This window comes from Mastomys coucha, chromosome X, assembly GCF_008632895.1.
Source record: "Mastomys coucha isolate ucsf_1 chromosome X, UCSF_Mcou_1, whole genome shotgun sequence".
Lineage (NCBI taxonomy): Eukaryota > Metazoa > Chordata > Mammalia > Rodentia > Muridae > Mastomys > Mastomys coucha.
The window spans coordinates 144,714,567-144,723,583 of record NC_045030.1 but is presented as its reverse complement, the minus strand read 5'-3'; the positions used below and the strand labels follow the sequence as shown (position 1 = coordinate 144,723,583).

Genomic DNA, 9,017 nt, shown 5'->3' with positions numbered 1-9,017 from the left:
GGGACACATTGTAGAAGGCCAGAAAAAAGGATGAGAACCACAGTGCAAATGTACAAACGCACATAGTCCTCCCTCAAACATTTCTCCTTTGTATTAGGTGGGGTGGTACTGTGATTGGAGGACTCCGTAAACTGTAGATGATGTACATACTTGTAAATGTATAGAAAAAAAATGACCTGGTGGGAGATGACCCTATTAACTGCTATTCTGGGATCTAGGATGAAATTGGAGAGTAAAAGAATGGGGAAGGGGACATTGAATTGCAACTCTGAATGCTTCAATAAGGTTTGACTTTTAACAAATGAATTAATTTGATTTTTAAAACAAAAATGAAAAGGTGGCAGTGAAAGAATCCTTGAAACATTAATTCCAACCTTACAGAACAGTGGTTCAAACCCAGAACTGGGAATTTGCTTAATGGAACCACTCCCTCCCTCCATGTGCAGTTTTCTGTACAACCTAAGAAGATGCACAGAGGGCCCTTTGAGGTAGTCTCATTGTATATTCTTAACAAAGATGTATTTTGTGAATGAGTGTTACTCCATTGTAAGGCTAATTATTTAACTAATGTTCTATGTTTAGGTCTTATTTATTATTTTTAAAAACAGACTTGGCTTCTATCAGACTGGACATTGGAAAGGAGCAGCCATGATTCTGTGCCATCCATCATCTTGGCTTCCAAAGGGGCTACAAGATAATCAAGACAAGCATATCAACTTTGAGCAGTTACTGATCAGACAGCTGTGTATCTTTGCTTGATAAAATATCATCTGAGAAGTGGTCCAGGAACTTTTATTTCCAACAGCAGCCACTTTCAGATCAAAAGGATGAATCTCCCTAAGTTTCTTGAGCAGCAGACATCCATTTGGATCCAAACAGCTTGTCTTGCAACTTCTGAGTTCTTGGTTGGCTTCTGATTTCTCAGTAGACTCCTGTCACCCTAGGCCAGCTCCTTGTCTTATAGAATTTCATAACTGGCAAGAAGTTCCTTAAAGGAGAGGACACATGGATGGGGTGGGAGCAGGAGAACTTGTTCCATTTGCAGCCTGAAATCTTATTGAGGACCACAATTTCAAGAGAGTCATTAATCTTATAGTACTTTAAGATGTAATCATTGGTGGTGTAGAACATTGAGTTTCCAAGCCTGAAATGTGCCTGAAGGTCTTGAGCCATCCACCACCATCTCTTCTATCAGAAAGGACTTCAGTTTATCACCTATGATGATGTGGTAGCTTTTGCAGTCAAAGTAGTGCTTGCATTGTTGATCACTGGCACACTTCCATGAGGAATGGCATGCTGATCCACTGGATCTCATCAAACAGCTTGCATGTTACTTCGTTGCCAAAGATACTCTCTAGGTAGAGGAGTAGGTTGTTTGCTATTTCCCTTGATTCTGTGGTTGTAACCCTCCCTATACTTCTGTACACCCTCACTGATAAAACAAGAGAACATGCCCAGCATCCTAGTGCTCTGAGTGTATTTCACTGTGGGAAACCAACAAAATCCAACACCAAAAGCCTACCAATGAATAACATACAAGTGATGTATAGTGAGGTCACATACATGCCTTTCATGAACTGCAATAAATACAAGGATAGCTTGCTGTGTCATCACCACCTTTTAATCTCTGAGAGTTTCTTGATAAAGAAGATATCTGTTTCTCTGGCTTTGCACAAAGATTCCTGGTCCAGATGCTGAGTAGGTACTTCCTGAGCTCATCTGTGAAGAGACTGAATTTGGGAATAGCAAATAGGTGACTGAGAAAAATCTAGATATACATATTGTCCATTCCTACCTTTCTCTTCTAGAGGATTCCCTTCTTTTTAAAGGTTCTTGTATCTCTTAATGTTCTTCACCATCAAATTCTTCAAGGTCAGCTCATGGAGGTTAGAGAAATGCTTAACTATTTGATTGCTGGAGACCCAGTGGACAGTTTGACACTGAACAATTTTTTGGGTTGGTTTGCTCACACATTCAATAGACATTCAGAAAGTTCCAATCCTTGGGGATTTTTGTTTTGGTTTGGTTTTGGGTTTTGTTTTGTTTTGTTTTTTTTGTTTGTTTGGGTTTTTTTTAATCTTAAAGTTGTTGGTCAGTAGTGATGTCCCAATATCAGGGACCCGTTTTCCTCTTCCTGCCATGGTCCGTTGGTCCTCTGGGGTGACCAGAATCCCAAGTTCCTCTCAAATTTCACTTATCCTAGCCTCTGGGTCCCACCTGATGTCAGATTGCTACAGTAAAACTTCATGCTGTGAGCTCAGAAAAGCAGAGAATTGAATTAGAGGCCTTGCTCCCACCTCATCACTATTTCAACTGATTGAATAGTGGAGGGAGGACCCTGCTAGCTCTCTCAGTAGACCAGCTCACTCGCCTGTCTCTACCATTGTTATGGCAACATGAAGGATTTCTTCATTCAGTGTATATTTAACCTAGCTTCCCCTCCCCTTGTATTTTAAAAATTCTTTCTTAAATACATGTAAATTCATAAATACAAAACATTCTCTGCAGATGTCATGGTTAATCTCGATTGTAAACTTGATTGGATTCAGAAGCATGCTTCTAACAAATTCATAAAGCATACTTCTGTGAGAATTTGTGAGCATGTTTCTAGAGAGGAATAACTAGAGGGAGGGAGTCTCGTGGTGGCAGATTAGGAGATATAGTGAGAGAGAAACTGACATTGAGAGACTAAGGGGGGAAGGAGAGGAAAGGGAGAAAGAAGGATGGGATGGAGGGAGGAAAAGAGAGAAATAGACTGCTCTAGGGTGCTTTTATAATTCTCCATCAGTGTGTGATATAGCCCAGTTTCAGGACAGATCTTTCACCCTAGTTTATTCCTTTCTGGAAATTCCCTCACAAACACCACAAGAAGTGTACTTTCTTGATCTCCTAGGCGATTCTCAGTCTGAGCAAGTTAAAAATCAAAAGTAACCATCACAAGCCCAGCTTTGTTCCATGTGAAACCCAAACACATCTCTTTGAATAACAAATTCTACCCCTGAACCCCAACAAAGGGCCATGTTCACTTTATAATGAAAAATGGGTTTAGTTCTTCTCTAAGAGTGCCTATATAATCTTAACAGTCCAAATGTTCAAAGATTTAAGCTCAAAGGTTTTTTTTTTTCTGAGACTCAAGGCAAAATCTTAGCTACCAAACACAATCAAATAAAAACTACACACTATATATTTCGAGAAACAATGATATAGAATATGCATTTCCAGTCCTAAGGAGAGGGAGATGGGGATGGAACCAAACCAAGACTGAAAAAAAGCATTAAACCCTACAGATCCATGTTTGAGATCTGGTGCCATATGTGTTCCAATAAGCTTTGTCAGCCTTGCCCCTACACCTTTGCCATTTGCAGCCTACATGACTGTACTCTTGGATTATTATTATTTTGCTCCCACCTGCAGCTTTCCTTAGCAGAAAGACTACAATCCTGGCATTTCTTAATTCCTGGGGTCTTCATCTCCTTTTGGCTTCACTCTCAGCTTCCCACTTAGTCTTCTCAGGGGTTGCCTGCAGAGATCCTGACCCTGTTACACATTGCTTGGTCACCCAGGCCTTCTGGGTGGAATGTGTGAATAGATACCTCTATAACCCTGTATGTATGTGCTCAACATACTTACAATACATCTTGATCTTACAATGGGTGAGGTGTGCTCAATTTCTAACAAACCATTAAGGCATCTTTTCCATTTCTCAGTGCAGAGTACTTCGCTTCTTTCTGCTTGGGGCTTGACTTTGGCCATTGACACATGGTCTCACTGTGTAGCTCAGGCTTTGCTTGAACTTGTGATCCTCTTGCCTCAGCTCTCTGGGTGCTGCAATTACAAGTGTGTAATCTTACAGTTTCTGGCTTCTTTGCAAATTGCCCTGATGTCTTTAGTTGCCACTTTCTAAGGTCAACTTTACTTGTGCTTCTTCTCTGAGTCAGCTACAAAAAATTAAGGTCATTCTTCTCTGTGTTTTGGGCATGATTCTTGCTGTAAACCCATTTAATGCCCATTTAAGAGCAAGGATGTGGGGGTTAATTTAAATTTTCTTCTGTCAGATAAAGGAGTCCATTACTGTCATGAAACAATTTCCTCCAAGATGAAAGAACCTAGTAGTTATCAACCTTCCTAATGCTGTGAGCCTTTAAAACAGTTCCTCATGTTGTGGTGATCCCCAACCATAAAATTATTTTCATTGCTATTTCATAACTGTAATTTTTGCTACTGTTATGAATTATAATGTAAATATTTTTAGAGATAGAGATTTGCAAAAGGGTTTGTGACCTACTGTTCTTCAGAGAGGTGAAACACTCCATCCTGCAGGGAAGCTTGCTTAAACTATGTTTAAAAGGGGATGACATAGTCCATCCAGCCTGGAAACTCATTAAACTCAGAGAGTAAGAACTCAAAAGCTTCAGGAAGTCCCTGAAATTGACCAGAAGTACTTGTCTTCTCCCTCCCCAAATTTATAAAAGTAGTAAGGACTACTTGGAGACAATATCACATAAACTGAGTTACCTGGAAGAGGCTCAGACAGTCTGAGGTAAAAAAGATGCTCCCTAACCTGTCCAGCTGCCTGCAAGTTATTCAGTGAACTTCAGGCTTCCAGCTTTCATGTCACTCATGCTGGTAATGCAGCAATCTTCAAGTCATTCTTGCTCCTCACAAACACTCCTGTAGAAAACCCCAATATAACTCATTGATGGGCTAGAGACTTATGTTTTAAAAACATGAAAGAGACAGAGACAGAGACAGAGACAGACAGAGAGACAGAGGCAGAGAGACAGACAGAAAGAGACAAGAGACAGACAGAGACAGACAGCCAGATATGGAGACAGAGATAGAGAGACAGAAAGAGACAGAGAAACTTTAAACACTCAGCTCTAAATGAGATGTCTCCATCAAATCTCTCCTCAGAGCTCACTCACCTAGCAGAGGAGGAGGCCTAGTGTCAGAGCCAGAGGGGATAGAGGTCACCAAGAAAACAAAACCTTCTAAATCAACATGAGTGAAGCTCAGATGAACTCATAGGGTCTATATGGGTCTGCTCTAGGTCCTCTGAGTGCATATTATGGCTCCCAGTTTAGTGTATTTATGGGATTCCTGAGTGTGAGAATGAGTGGGTCTCTGATTCTTACATCTTGAGCTATTGTCCTTCTGTTGGTTTGTCTTATCCAACTTTGATGAAACTTTAATGTGATAGTTCTTATTTTATCATATTATAATTTATTTTGTTTTTATTATTATCTCTGAGAAGCCTGTTCCTTTGTAAGGAGAGACAGAAAGAAAGTGGATCTGGATGAGAGGGAATGTAGGGAAGAACTGGAAGAGTAGAGGGAGGGGAAACCCTAATCAGGTTATACTTTGTGAGAAAAGAATCTACTTTCAAAAAAAAAAACATTAAAAAAAAAGCTGTGCAGTGGTGGCACACGCCTTTAATCCCAGCTCTTGGGAGGCAGAGGCAGGCGGATTTCTGAGTTCAAGGCCAGCCTGGTCCACAGAGTGAGTTCCAGGACAGCCGGGGCTATATAGAGAAAGCCTGTCTTGAAAAACAAAAGAATAAAATAAATAAATAAATAAATAAATAAATAATCAATCTACTTTCAGCAAAAGAGGGAAAATAACAGCATTTAAATATAGTTAAAATTTAAAACAAACAAAAACCAATAAATTGATTTTTGGTTTTTTTAGACTTGAGGTGATTTTTGAGAGAGAGAATGAAGTTGGTTGTGTAGGGAGTTAAGAAGGATCTGGGAGGAGTTAAGGGAGGGGAAAGAATATGATCAACATATATTATATTAAGAAATTATAAACAAAGACTTAATAATGCCAGGCAGTGGTGGCATATACTTTTAATCCCAGCACTTGGAACAGAGGCAGGTGGATCTCTGTGAGCTCAAATCCCACTTGTTCTATAGAGTGAGTTTCAGGACATCCAGGGCTACACGGAGAAACCCTGGCTTAAAAGAAAAAGAAAAGAAAAGATTTAAAAACTCATTGTTTTGCCGGGCGGTGGTGGTGGTGGCGGCGCCTTTAATCCCAGCATTTGGGATTAAAGAGGCAGGTGGATTTCTGAGTTCAAGGCCAGCCTGGTCTACAGAGTGAGTTCCAGGACAGCCAAGGCTACACAGAGAAACCCTGTCTCGAAAAAACAAACAAAACAAACAAACAAAAAAAATTCATTGTATTTACCCTTACCGGTTAATGAAATATTTAATTATTCAACATTTTATATCATATTAAACCAGAGTCTTCAATTTAGTTGGCTTTATATTATTGTAGTTGTACATTTGCTTGTATTTATGGTTATAAGAGAGTTAACAGCAAAAAATGATTTATATTTTATATTTTATAAATCTAAGTGATACTACAATTATAAATAACACTTGTAAAAATATGTATTCTTCCAACTATCTTGTTTATATACAATTTTTGATTGATACTATGTTATATGTATTCACAAGATATACTTAGTAGATATTATTCTTTAGCAATAACTCTATGTATTTTATCTTTTTAAATATTCACACTGTCACTTTTTTGTTGTTTTTTGTTTTGTTTTGTTTTTGTTTTTTCGAGACAGGGTTTCTCTGTATAGCCCTGGCTGTCCTGGAACTCACTCTGCAGACCAGGCTGGCCTCGAACTCAGAAATCCACCTGCCTCTGCCTCCCCAGTGCTGGGATTAAAGGCGTGCACCACCACCACCTGGCATAACCCTAATCTTATAAGGATATTTTAATCATTTTGTTATAAAGTGACACTTAAGAAGCTTAAAAAAATTACAAGTATTTACTACAGCTTGGTTCATCACCTACTGTCAGGTTTTGTTCAAATTTGGCAGTTAAAAAGAAGAGATGACAGGAGCAAAGAAAAAAGTTATCCCTATTCACAAACTGTATGAGTGTTTCCATGGAAAGTCTCAAAATATCACACACACACACACACACACACACACACACACACACACACACACACGAACACCCCTAGTAAATTTGGAAAGGTTGATTAATATCATGTAATATCAACACACAGAAATCAAATTTCTCTATACTAACAACTTTTTTTCATTATTTTTTGAGACAGGGTCTCACTTCTGGCTGTCCTCACTATATAGACCAAGCTGGCCTCAAAGTCACCTGCCTCCTAAGTGCTGAGATTAAAGGCTTTGACCACCATGCCCAGTATATACTACCAACTTTTGATGGCTCAAAAAATTTAGAATGTGAGTGAAAAGCTAACAAAACATGTACAAAATCTTTATGATAAACACCTGCAAAATGTTGATGGAAGAACTGTCTAAATAAACAAATGGATAGGTGCATTATGTTTGTGGATTATAATTCAAAATATATTAAAGATCAAGGCTCCATCCCAGTTTCAAACCTGTGTGCTAGTCCATTCTGTTGAATCTCCTGGATCCTAACCTCCCTGTACCATACCCAAACTGCAGGCCTAGCCACAGCTGGGCATGGACCAAGCCTGGTGAAACACTGGAACCTCAGGAAAGTCACAGAAATTTAACATGCCTGCACCACCCCCCAATCTTCAAGGCTTTCTTTGGCTGCACAGCATGTATACCATCCTAGGAAAGGAAGTCTAGAATATTACACACAACCAATTAAAGAAGTCCATATGTTTAGTCTCATCACAAAATATGAAAGGTCAAGATAGTATATCTCCCCACAAACCCAGCATTTCTATGGAAATATTCTCCTCTGATAATTACCAAGATGAACCGCAGGATACAGAAATTTAAAAAGCAATCATAAACATCATCAAAGAATCTAAAGAATGCCAGGCGTTGGTGGCGCACGCCTTTAATCCCAGCACTTGAGAGGCAGAGGCAGGTGGATTTCTGAGTTTGAGGCCAGCCTGGTCTACAGACCAGTTTAAGGACAGCCAGGCTACACAGAGAAACCCAGTCTCGAAAAAACAAAACAACAACAACAAAAATCCCAGGAATTTAAAGAAGGCATGAACAAACAACTCAGTGCCTGAGTGAGCCCCATGAAAACTCAAACATCTGATTGAATGAAATGATGATGATGATGATGGCAATAAAGGAACTGAAAACTGAACTCACAGTAACAAGATAGAAGCATTAAAGATATCTTAAGCTAAAATGAAGATGGAATAGAAAAACTCTATAACCCAACTAGAAAACTCAGGGCAAGGCATTACAGGTAGAATGGATCAAATAGAAGAGAGAATATTTGAACTAGAAAATAATAGAGGAATTAGACCACATAAGTAAAGAATAAGAAAAATCTAAAAAATAACACATGAATGAAATAAACATGGGGTATGGGACACCATAGAAAGATTTAATCTTGTAATTGTAGGTATAGATAAAAATCCCAGGTCAATGGAATAGACCACATCTCCAACAAGATCATAGACAACAACTTCCCCCAAATTAAGGAAACACACACACACCCATATAAGAAGTACAGAGAACATTAAATAAATAGGACCAGAAAAGAACCCGCCATGGCATATTATAGTTAAAATACTAAATATTCAGAACAAAGAAAAGGTACAGAAGTCTTGAAGAGAAAAGCTGCAAGTCACATATAAACAAAAACACATCAGAACCTCATTTCCTCGATGGAAATTTGAAAAGCTGGAAGAGCCTGGAGCAATGCACTTCAAGTTCTAATAGATCACAACTGCCAACCTAGACTAGAGTTCCCAGCAAACTATCATAGTAGATAGTAGAGAAGGAAAGAAACCCTTTCCATGACACAAACAGGATAAAATAATTCATGTTCATCAAAACAGCTCTATAAACCATACTTCATACTGAAGAGACTATAGAAAGAAAGTAAATGAAGTTATAACGACTGAAACACAAAATACTACAAAGACCACAAAACGCCAAACCAAGCAAGAAAGCAAACAAACAAACTAATTAAAGGACTGTAATCAATACACAATTTTCAGTAACAAAACTACAGGCAACTGAATGCTGTTGAGAATGAGAGCCCTAGCCTTTCCCAGGAATGAATCACCTCATGGT

The 9,017-nt window shown here is 38.8% G+C and overlaps 1 protein-coding gene across 1 annotated transcript in view; it reads right to left on the bottom strand.

Annotated features, from left to right (window-relative positions):
* The window catches only part of Huwe1 (HECT, UBA and WWE domain containing E3 ubiquitin protein ligase 1), a 200,895-nt gene that overhangs the window by 134,747 nt on the left and 57,131 nt on the right, over positions 1-9,017 (bottom strand). The window lies entirely within an intron of this gene.